Raw genomic sequence first — 11,743 nt, 5'->3', positions numbered from 1 at the left:
ATCTGCTCCCTTCAAGTACTGGAAGGCCACAATGAGGTCTCCCCAAAGCCTTCTCTTCTCCAAGCTAAACAAGCCCATTTCCCTCAACCCTTCCTCACAGGAGAGGTGCTCCAGCCCTCTGACCATCTCAGTGGCCCTCTTCTGGACCTGCTCCAAGAGCTCCATGTCCTTTCTGTACTGGGGGGCCCCAGGCCTGGACGCAGCACTGCAGATGGGGTCTCACAAAGAGGTGGACAATCAGCTCCCTCTCCCTGCTGGCCACCTCTTTTTTTATGCAGCCCAGAACACAGTTGGCCTTCCGGGCTGCAAGCGCACACTGCTGGCTCATATCTTAGTTTCAAATCTAAATCAAAATTATTAAAATACGAGGCACAGATAGCTGAGCTTCCTTCTCCAGTACAAGTTTCAAACCTTCTTTCAAATGGATTTGAGGGCCTTTTTGTTTTTAATCTCTGCTCACCTGCTGCCACACACGACAGACCTATGAATTGAGGGGCAGCCAATAAGTCCTCTGCCACCTAAATACAACTCAGACATGAAAGCTGGGTGTGACTGAGCACCGCTTTCTGAAGGAGGTTTCCCAGCAGTGACCTCACCAGGTTGACATCGCAATTACACCCTCGTGCTGGGGTGCTCCAGCATAAGAGTGCACAGTAATACAAGGATATAGGGTTTTGCTCTTATGGCTGCTCCCAAAAGAAGCTGAGAGAAGCTACAGCAGACACATTCCTACCTCATGAAGACAGGAGATTGCGCTGCAAAAGTTAAATTAGTGATAATGGAGAATGGCTGCTGGGAAACCTGTCCTAGCAAGGCCCTCAACTTCTAACAGCCTGCCTGCAAAGCCACCACAGCCAGCCAGCCTGCCACAAACCATGGGAATCCAAGTCTCAGCCTTCTGCATTTGTGCTTATCTCAGACCACCGAAGAATCGTTTCCTTTCTCTTATGAGCACCTCCCATTGCAGACACCACATCGACCTCGATTTTTGTAGCCACAAATGTAGAACAGGAGAGAAAGAACTAATTAGTCTCTCAATTACACGGGACCAGCAGCTGCTGGAAATGAGATGTGTAGGATACAATACACTACTGGGTGCAGTATTAACTTTGCCTCCATTCACACTTCCACAATACAGTTGTTATCAGCTACAAGCTGGTATCAAAGCTCTCTCTGAACCTGGCACCTCACTAACAGCATTTTCTTTTGCTAGGAGAATCAGCAAGGTGTTTGGCTTGGCACTAGGGCTACACACTGAGATGGTCTGCACTGATAAGACAGACAGAAATGAAGCTATTTATCTGAGTGGGAGGCTGGACTTGAACCAGATGTTGGCCTACAAACACTGTCTAGCCTGATGATGGCCAAGCAGCCAGGAAGCTACATTTACTCTTTAGTTTCTTAATCAGAATGTGTGTGCTAGCGGATCAAATGCAAAAGGCACAGGAGTACTGCAATCCGTGATCAGAAAGTGCTTCAAGGTCCCTTCAAGCCTGGGATCACAATGCAAGACTCTAACAGCAAAGACCTGCAGTGCCATTTTAAATCGAAAGAAAGCACCACACAAACGGGCAACCCTCACAATCCAGCCTACAGAGGAAGGCAAAGAGGAAGAATTACTTACACAGCTGCATGAATAATTCAGTGGCTCTGAAATAAGAGTATTTATTTCCTTTGAATTACACACTGCTACTCGGTATCAACATCCTCATATGTAAAAAAATGGAAATGTGGAGACTCTTCCCACAGACTGGTAAATTTTGCTGAAATTCTTCCAAGGAATTTATTTCTACATCACAGAGGAAGCCTGGGAAACTTCAGCCTAAACTTAGCAGCAATCAGAATAAAAGGATACAAAGACACTTAGCTACAGCAGGAAAAATAGCTCCTGCCATCACACATGGTGCCCAATTACCTATAATGAGATGAAATGTTTTATTTACCAGGAGATTTCAGAAGTTCTTTCACAACAGTAATTTAACTTAAGCACCCTCATTCTTCAAAACACAAGGCTATTATGTTTTCAGGACACTTTTCTTAAAAATCCAAGCCTAATCCAGTACTGCAGTTCACATCTCCACTAGGAACGCTGCTGGGAAGCTGATAAGACGTTCTCAGTTAAGCCCAGACATGGCAGCTCTATTTTCCAATGAACATTCCTGTGCCTGACCACTTCTGACGCTACGCCAACACCCCCAGTTCCAGACGTGTTATGCAAGGAAAACAACTGCAAAACCCAAGCAGAGGAAACGGCACTGCTGTCTTCTCCTCATTTGCTTTCCCAGGAATGTTCAACTTCCTAAGGTATCCCCACCATCACACCCCGCAACATCTCTGTTTGATATTTAGCTAATCCAGAACATCACCACATCAAGATAATTTGTCAGAGCCTCTCCAGTATCAAAGCAACAGTGGAAAGTGGAGATCCCTGTGTGCCCTGACAGTTCACAGACGATCGGTTTCCAAAACACGCTCTTTGTGCACGACAGCTGGCAGGCTCTGGTGAACCATTACCATGCCCTAAGCTCGCTTTTCAATGCTTCACAGCAGACAAAAGGAAAAAGAAGCCATCTAAGCGACAGCAGTAGGATGAAAAGGCTGAAATGAAAGTTTTTAGAGCTATGTCGACTGGATCCTGTTGAAGAAAATTTACCTTTCAGCTTCCATAAAAGGTAGTGAGGCACCAAGTCTGCATGCACTGTAGACATGTGAGGCATTCTCTTTGTTTTCAAGAGCCTTTAAGCAGTGCTCACACTTGACCCAGACACAACACTCCTGTACTGGTATCACCAATACACTGCACAGACAAAAATGGAAAAATGATTTTTTTAAACACTCATTGATGATTGATACACATTGATTTTGCACCATACTGCACTGAAAGTTCACATTCAACTGCTCTAACTCTCTGAGAGAGATTTAGGACTCAGTTGTTAGAAGCGGAATCGAGGAAAGGAAGGAAAAAAGTAGTATTTAAGCATTAATACTCTATCATTTTCCAAGCAAGAGACCAATTATATGTGGCAACACAGCCAAGCCCTGCTGGAAAATCCTAACCAAAGCTGTGTGCTTTTGTGTACGAAACCCCAAGGATCCACAGTGGATCCACAAAGACTTTTCCAGTATCTTCAGCAGACAGCACTGCTCCAAAACAAAACAAGTAGAAGTAAGGCAAAAGTTGCACGCATTTTAATAACCCTGCTCTCCAGCCCTATTTGTTCTCAGTGCTTCAGTCAATCCAAATTTCACAGGATCACAGCAGGCTGCCAGAGGGACTCATTGCTGAAGCCAATCTCTTGATAACTAAACCATAACCTAGCCCAGAGGACGGGTTAGATGATCCAGGGAATTGACTGTTTATTTTACAAGACGTAGCTGGGATGCTTTGCCTTGTATAGCTTGGCAGAGACGGAGACCGAGAGGGCATATGATTACTATCTACAAATACATCAAAGGAATAAACGCAGGGGAAGGAGGGGGCTACTCCAGAACAATACTGGCACAACAATTTAAGACTATAAACCGACCATAAAAAAGATTGGAGCAGAAATTACAATCAAGTTTAACTGTCAAAACAGTTCCCAATTAGAACAGCAGGGGCAAAAGCTCTGATTACTTTATCTGTTTCTGCAACCCCGTCAGCCTGGCACCTATAACTGTCCCTGCACAGCCAAAAACAGACAGGAAAGCTGACTGAAAACCAAGTCACTGTGAGATAAGCAGGCTCAGTGCTTCTTTCTGGAAGACACCAAACTGGCAGCCAGACGGCACAAGGCACAGCAGCTGCTCACTGCACTCTGTCACAAGCAGAACTAAGTCCACTTCCAGCCTGTGATGGTTTCCTCTCCCCACACCCTTGAAATCACAGGGATAAAAACCTAACAGCTTGAGTGTGCTCCTACTACATAGCCACATCTTTTTACAGAAGTTGAGTGGAAAATGCGATGTGTCCCTCTCACATCAGAACGTTTAATTGACACTGCCAGGAGAGCTGTGGGCTTGTCCTGCAAAAAAAATACTGCAGCTCTCAGCACCACAAACAGACAGCAGCTTGGCTCAGATCACACGCACTAAGGAAATCTCACAGTGAGCTGAAGGAACAAGCGTGCAAAGGACAGAACGTGTCATTTCACACTCAGCCCACTTGATGTCACTAATGACCACCAGTCAAACAGCTGAACCAATCTGCACAGAGCTGAGGTCTGACACACAACGGGAAGAATCGAAGAACAAGAAATCGTTATAGATTAGCAGATTTTTAAAGGAAATATTAATGTGAAATCGTTAAAATGAGCAGCTGCATAGCTGGTATTTGCTTCCTTCCGCCACTTGCAAAATTTTTTCATTGCTGAAAATGCTTGAACATCCCTAAAAGCAGGACAGAGAATGCATTCTAAAGCTGGGAACTTTGGAACAGCTTAACCGAACAACTCAGTATTTGTCCAGCAATTCAAACCACTTTTCTTAGTGCTACAGATTGACTACCTTTGTTTTTCTGGTGAGCTGTCTGCCCCTATTACTCGTTTGGTTCTGAAATACTTTGTCAGAACTCTCACCAAAATATTAGCTAAGTGAAAAATACTTCATAGAAACACTTCATCCAGACTACTGAAATTTAACGTGAAAGTAAGATTTCATCAGACATCTTCAACTCCCAGTCTAAAGCTTCATCTAACAAATAAGCAACTTTGAATATACAGTTTCATAATTCTCCTTCCTCCCATTTGTTTCCAGGCTAGCAATGCTCTGCAGTTGGTCACATTCATGCAGTTACCTTAGCTATTTAACCAACCCTACAGGGAATGCTCTGAGCTTCTTTACAGATCACACTGAATACGTCCCATCTCTGCACCCTGACTGCGAGTCAGCAAAGCAGCGCTCACAGAATCACAGAACAGCCAGGGTTGGAAGGGACCTCAAGGATCATGAATCTCCAAACCCCTGCCACATGCAGGGTCACCAACCTCTCCATTTAATACCAGACCAGGCTGCCCAGGGCCCCATCCAATCTGGCCTTGAACACCTTCAGAGACGGGGCATCCATAACCTCTCTGGGCAGCCTGTTCCAGCACCTCACCACTCTCATAGTAAACAACTTCCCCCTGACATCCAACCTAAATCTTCCCTTCCTCAACTTAAAACCATTTCCGCTTGTCCTGCAGTTATCTACCCTTTCAAAGAGTTGATAAAGTTCAGCCTGGGCTGAACTGCCCCCTGCTGCAGCTTCTGCCACAGGCAAGTGGGAAGGTGGTAACAGCTGAGCGGGGAGGAAAAGGGAAGGAAAAGGAGGCAACAGGAGGAAATAACTGAGGAGGACACACCAAGAATTTATGTAACCCTTCTGTTAAAGGAAGAGAGATAGCGCAGCAACAAGGGAAAGGGAAGGAGGCAATGAAGAAGTCCACAGTGTGTCAGGGTAAACTTTAAAGAGAGCAAAGGCATGCTAGAAGCTGAACTTCCTAACCTCAAACAGCTCAGGCAATGGCAGTGCTACCACATAAAGGCCACGCTGCTGTAAAGATGCTAGGCTCTGAGGGCTCTCGCCTGCCTTCCTCTGTCCATCCTGCACATCCCCAAACGCATCCATGTCCAAAACAGGGCACGTCCATATCTGGCCCAGCAGCCCCTGCGACAGCAGTGACAGAGCTGCTGCCATCGCACAGCAGGCACAGATGACACAGCCCTCCCAAAAGCACCGGAACTTCACAGCAGAACTTGGGACCCAGCAGATATACACCCCTAGGAGACAACGAACTTGGAATCACACCTTATAACCGATTTCATTCCTTATCGCAACTCGGCGTTTTCCCTCACGCACCCCCTGCCCAGAGGCCGCACGCCGCTCACCTCAGCCCGGCGCCGCGTGCGCCCCGCCCGCTACAAGTCCCTCCCTCAGAGCCCTTCCCTGCTGTCCCATTGGCCGCTCCTCCCGCCCCGCCCGCCATAAGCCCCGCCCCAAAACTCATCCCCTGCCGTCCCATTGGCTGCTCCCACCGCCTTGCCAACCGCCATTTTACTTCCTCGGCGGCGAGGGAGGAAGTGACGTACAGGAAGGGGCGGGGCGCACCGGGTGCGGCCTAGTCCCGTTGCCATGGCACCGCCGCCTTTCTACCAGTTAAAATTAGATTTCTAATTAGATGTCGTCCTCCATCCCCATCCCCTCCCTCCCCAAACCTCCAAATGCTGTAAGTTATGATAAGTAACGATATTCCCAACTCCACAGATTAAGGCTTAGTTTTTACCAAATATTTTTTTTTTTTTTCCCCTTCCCCTAGCCTGGAACTACATTTGTTCCCACAAGCACTTCTAAACCCAAAACCTAAACATTTGCACTGATCACTTATTTTTCTGGCAAGATAAAGCAGCTTTATCTAAACCAGAAAAACATGATCACATCACGTGGGTAATTATCACAGAACATCATCAAAACCCATACAAACCACATAAAACACTCCTGCAGTTTAATAGACTTAAAGCTGACAGGCAAAGCAAGCAGAACTTCAGCCAGAAGCTAATTCAAAGTACTGACATTCCAGCTGCTTCCCACTCATGTGGGAAACTTTAATTAATTCTACATGCTCCAAATACTGTCGTTATCACCACAGCTAGGTGAGCACCTAGCAACACTGCAGTATTCTAATGAGAATGCCCATCTCTGTGATTGTTCTGCAGTACTGAGATGATCAACTCATATTTCACAGATACGCTGCTGATTCACCTAGACTGCAGCTTAAAGACAGCTTGCTAAATAATTTATTAGAACTAATTTTAACAGTTATTTGCATTTGTGAGGAGCCTCAGGCACACAGTTCCCAGAAAGCTACCAGCCCAGCAGGTATCCCAGAGGACAGACCTGTTCACCAACTGTCATGAAGAAACACCCTTGTTTTCTTTTCCTTTATAATTTTTGGAAGCTTCTTTTTCCTGAAATACGAAAGCACGTGACAATAAAAGCACAAAGACCCAAATTACCTGCTCTGTGTTTTTGCAGTTAAATGCCTTCCATAAGTCTGTCACCCAGCACTACAAGCACTGCTCAGATTAGCAAGTTTTTCTGAAGGCTTCAAAATGAAATCTGTTTACATTAAAGAAAACACTGAATTTAATACAGTAAGGCTGTATTGTAAGTTTCGACAATACAATGAAAAATATTTTTAGCTGACAATTTTACATCTGAGTTTCCCAGGGTGATCAGTATTGTCACAAGTTCAACAAATACCTTCTGTTCATTGTTCACATAGTGAAAACAGCTGCAAGATCAACTGGAATGACATAGTTCTACAGCCACAGATTTGGCATTCAATACTCCCAGATGAATCCAGCCTTATTAACAAAGTACAGATTTCATGATGGTACACCAATGCTGCTGAGTCACAATGTGTGTTCGCTGGAAACACATCTGTAAAATTCATCACAACAATTGCACAACTGTCCCTGGAGATCTCTCAACTCGACAGTCAGTTCACAGACAGAACTTGAATACATTTTTAAAAAGGAAGCACTATGAATCCCACCTTAAAAGACAGCATAGTTATATAGACAAACCTGAGTTTCAGTGTTGTGCACTCCAGGACTAAGGTCAAGTATTCACAGAGCAGGTTCTCTGCAACAATAATTTCTTGCTGTGTGCCTACACAGTGCCACAACATATGTTGCAACACAACCATCCCCGACTGTGGCCAACAACTTCTAGATGCTGCCCTAAACACACCGTAAATATTTCTGGTATCTTGCTTTTCAATCTGCTCTCAGGTTGCATTGTGTCAAATGCAGGTCGGCGAGAACAGCTTCTTCCTCTCATAGCAAAGTTAAATTAAAAATAAAAAAAAAGAGATAATAAAAGCTCCATTGTTTTTAGAGTCATTTTATGTCTAGCATTCAAAGTAGAGAAATATCTATATGCAGGTAAAATAACTTTTTCATAAATAACATTAGTGGGGCTTGATAACAATATGAACATCAGTTGCTGCAGTTTTAACTCGCACTACTCCGTCAAGATCTATCAAATCAGGCAGTGGCATGCAAAGTATTTAACTATTTAATTAATCTGATGTACAGTGAAAGCTTTCAACTTACAGATTTCTACACAGTTTTTTGCCTCATACAGAATCTTCTTCCACGGTACATCACTCCAGCATGCAAAGATTTATGTGGTACTACATTTTAGCCACCTATGCCAACTTCTATAGTAAATCTGCAGTAAATCTGCTTATGCATGAAGTGTTACATACCTGGAATCAATGAATATAGCTCCATCCACAGATTTCCTACACCCGATGTACCAGAAGATAATGGGATTCTCTAGGGTTGATTTAAAACATCTTCAAAAATTACATCTTATTGGATTGCTTCAGTTTGCAGTTTTTGCCTGTTTGATACGAGGGTGTGAGGATCACTTCTCTATACCATTTTTTACAGTTAGACCTACAGAACTTGAAAGAAAATGTAAAATGAGGCAAATTTATTGTCACTGTGGCTATCAAGCTCCTGAATTACTGAAACTCTAATTATATACACAACAATAGAGGATGGTTTGATTGCGAAGTCAGACTGCTTGATAAAGACGCTATTTTCTAGAATTCACCTCAGTGCTACCAGCTTTTGACTCAGAGGAACTACACTAATTTTGGCATCCTATAGTAAAAGCTGCATCCCTCATCTTCTTCAGCATGAATTCTTTGTTAGTAACACTTCTCACAATCTGCACAGGTTGTCAGTTTAAGATTTCTTAGATGACCCTACTGAACCCAGAATTAGGCCACACAATGTGGGCTCATCCTCAGCTATTTTCTAACCCTCTCTAAAAGTCTAACAGACATTCCTACCACAGTTCAAGTATGGGATATAGACTGCAGATAGGTATTTGTCTTCCTGTCTTTTAACAGGAAACCCACTTTGGGTATATGTGTGTAGATTTGTTTTGAATTGGCAGTTCTGTTATTGGCAAAATATGTTTTCCATATCAAAAGATCAAAGTGGAAGCAACAGTAGAATCTTCCATCTAACTAGTAGCCAGAGACTGCCCAGAGGGCTCATCTGATAGCATTCTCAGTTTGTTTTTTTTTTCATTTGTACAGAGACTAAAGAGGATAGCTTCAACTCAGCCATTTCATTTCTTCCTGGCTTCCTCCTTGTCAAGCTAACAATCGTGCAAAGTTCCTGAATACATCACTGACAGGTATTGTCATGAGCTCAAATATGGTACCCATCAACTTATTTTTGGCCATTTCTTATGAGAATGGATATATTTGTTGGATTACATGTACTGTAAGTTTTGTTGTTGGGAGTTACCATTGCTATCTTTGCTTCAAGGTCTGGTCTGCTAATTAGCTGAAACCGGTTGACTACGAGATGAATTATGTAAGACTTGGTCCCAAAATGCTCAAGTCTACTCTCCCTGGAAAGAGAGAAACAAGGACTTCAAAGGAGTTCACAGTTAAGTTAAAAAAAAAAAAAAAACCCTGCTGTATCATCAATACGGTTTTATATAACTACTAACATCTCTTGTATGTAGAAGAGAAATAGGCATTTATTTGCATTGACAAGAAAAATCTCAGCAACCAAATAAAGATACCTGGACATCTAAGTGTCCTCTAAGTGAAAAGAGCTAAACCTGACCATAACAATTTTTAATTTTTCTTCCAACTCTCCATTAGCAAATTCAGTACAAAATACAGGGACATTACCAAGACCAAGGCACCAGAAAAGAACCCCCCAAGGCAAGCATGATGCAGTGTGCTACTTAACACTGGTATGAGATCAGTCCAAATGTTAAACTGGTTTACTTTGTTCTTTTATCACTGGCTTAAAAACAGGGATAACTTTTATCCCTTCAGAACTTTTATAAAACTTATCCAACTGCATTACATCCCATGGACACTAGCCCAAAGAAAGTATTTTAATTCTTAAAGTAGCATGGGACCACTTGACCAAAAAATAGCTTTATTTAATTTACAGTTCCAACATCTGTAACTGATCCACTGCAGTCCACAGCAATAATCATTAAGCAGTCAGAAATCATTACAGCATGAATAATGCTGTACACAGTAAATCCCCAAAAGTGAATTATCAAAGTCCGCTCTGACTATAGGGAAAGCATAAGTAACTGGCTTTGTAAATCTCAGCTTGAAAGTCTGTGCAGGTTAGTAGAAATCTAGGTCATTCTGTTCTGAAATTTAATCATTCTTTGCAAGGCAAGTATGATTACATCACTGTGCTTAACAGCAGGAGATTAGCAATTGCAAAGTAGCACTTCATATAGGCATTTTTGTTGGCAGTCTTCCCAAGGCAGCTGTGGACTTGATTAGCCACTAGGACTGAATTTTCTACAGCAGGAATTATCTAAATACATCTACTGGAATATCAAAGGAGATAAACACAATGAATTAAATAATACAGTGAGGTTGTGTCTCTAATTGATTGAGAAGTAGAATACACTTTCTTTCATGGGTTTTGTTTTTTTTTCTTTTTTTCTTCTCTTAAGATTCTAGCAATCTGTCTACAGACATCTGAGACTACCTGGAATCAAACCACATTAGTGCTAGTACAGATGATGAACTATATAATAGATATGACAACTTCTAAGCCAAAACAGTTCCCCATTCTTAGGGAGGAATTTAGCTTTTAACTGAAGTAGAGACCTTGCACAAACTAATAAGCAAGCAAAAAGTTATATCAAACTAGACAGCCTATTTGCAAATCACAGTTAAACTATGTCAAAGAACTATTAAAGATAATTTGTACCTGTGTAGTTTATGCATTTCTCCTCATCTGGCCCATTCGTGATCTAAGTCTCACAGAACGCGAAAAGAATACAATAGAAAAATTGGTCTCTCAGAATGGTAGGGATTGGAAGAGATCTCTGGTGGCTGCCTGGTCCAACCCAAGCTCACAGAGGGCCACCTCTGGCAGGACTGCCAGATGCAGATGGCTTTCAGGCATCTCCACTATCTCAGGCCTGCAAAGATACAGCTGTCAGTACAGTATTATTTGTCCAAGATGGGCTGGTCAAAAGAGCTCCACCACATCTTTTTATTGCAGTTTATAGCACAAACTACAACTGTCATGATCCTATCAGTTAAGCTCTATCAGATGTTTGAGCTACTCTAAGTCCTTTTCAAAATTATTTTATTCAGGAAGAAGGATGAAAAAGACCAGCACCTTAAAAGTTATTTTAATGGAACCAAGGAACTTTGCTTCGGTAACAAGTTAAGTCTTTTAATACACCTTCTTCCCACCTCCCATCCCCAGCAACCACAACCAGTTACAAATATCAGTAGAACAATTAATTCAAATTGCCAGAGAGGTGAGATTTAGTTGCATTGGTCAATGTTTTCACAGTATAGTTTCTTTATTGTATTTTGGGTTTATCCTTAGGAACTTCTTTGTCAGGACTAACAGAGGACAAGGAGGCCCTGACAGGACAAAAACCACAATCTCTTCAAGTAGCAGGAGACTTGCATGTCATGAAGTTCTTACCTTATGTAAGAAGTAGAATACTGCACACTAGCACCACATAAATCCTTGCAATTAGCACTGTAAGGAGAAACACTGCACGATACTCAATAAATGGGCTTGAAATACCATTTCTACTTCCTTTTAAGCACAAGTCCCTCCATTACAGTGTGTTCAGTACTACTTCTCAAACATACTTAACTGCTTGAACTTCCTCACTTACTATTAACTATACAACTGCAGAAAGATAAGCAAGACTTACAACAAATAACTTATTTTGCTGCAATTC

General features: G+C 42.5%; 1 protein-coding gene across 6 annotated transcripts in view; it reads right to left on the bottom strand.

Moving 5' to 3' along the window:
- WDR89 (WD repeat domain 89) overlaps positions 1-5,870 on the bottom strand; it is a 12,777-nt gene extending 6,907 nt beyond the window's left edge. For 2 of the 6 annotated variants that reach the window (XM_019615944.1, XM_010712028.2), the window contains exons 1-2: positions 5,768-5,852; positions 2,654-2,797 (exon numbers count right to left, since the gene is read on the bottom strand). The gene's annotated coding sequence lies outside the window, so the exon portion shown is untranslated. Of the gene's footprint in view, positions 1-2,653; positions 2,798-5,767 lie in introns of all 6 variants that reach the window. The other 4 variants (XM_019615945.2, XM_010712029.3, XM_003206776.3 and 1 more) reach the window with 4 other exon arrangements.
- Between the last annotated feature and the right edge of the window lie 5,873 nt (positions 5,871-11,743).

This window comes from Meleagris gallopavo, chromosome 5 (genome assembly GCF_000146605.3).
Source record: "Meleagris gallopavo isolate NT-WF06-2002-E0010 breed Aviagen turkey brand Nicholas breeding stock chromosome 5, Turkey_5.1, whole genome shotgun sequence".
Lineage (NCBI taxonomy): Eukaryota > Metazoa > Chordata > Aves > Galliformes > Phasianidae > Meleagris > Meleagris gallopavo.
Note: the sequence above shows the minus strand (reverse complement) of the source record. Positions and strands in the feature narration are given on the sequence as shown.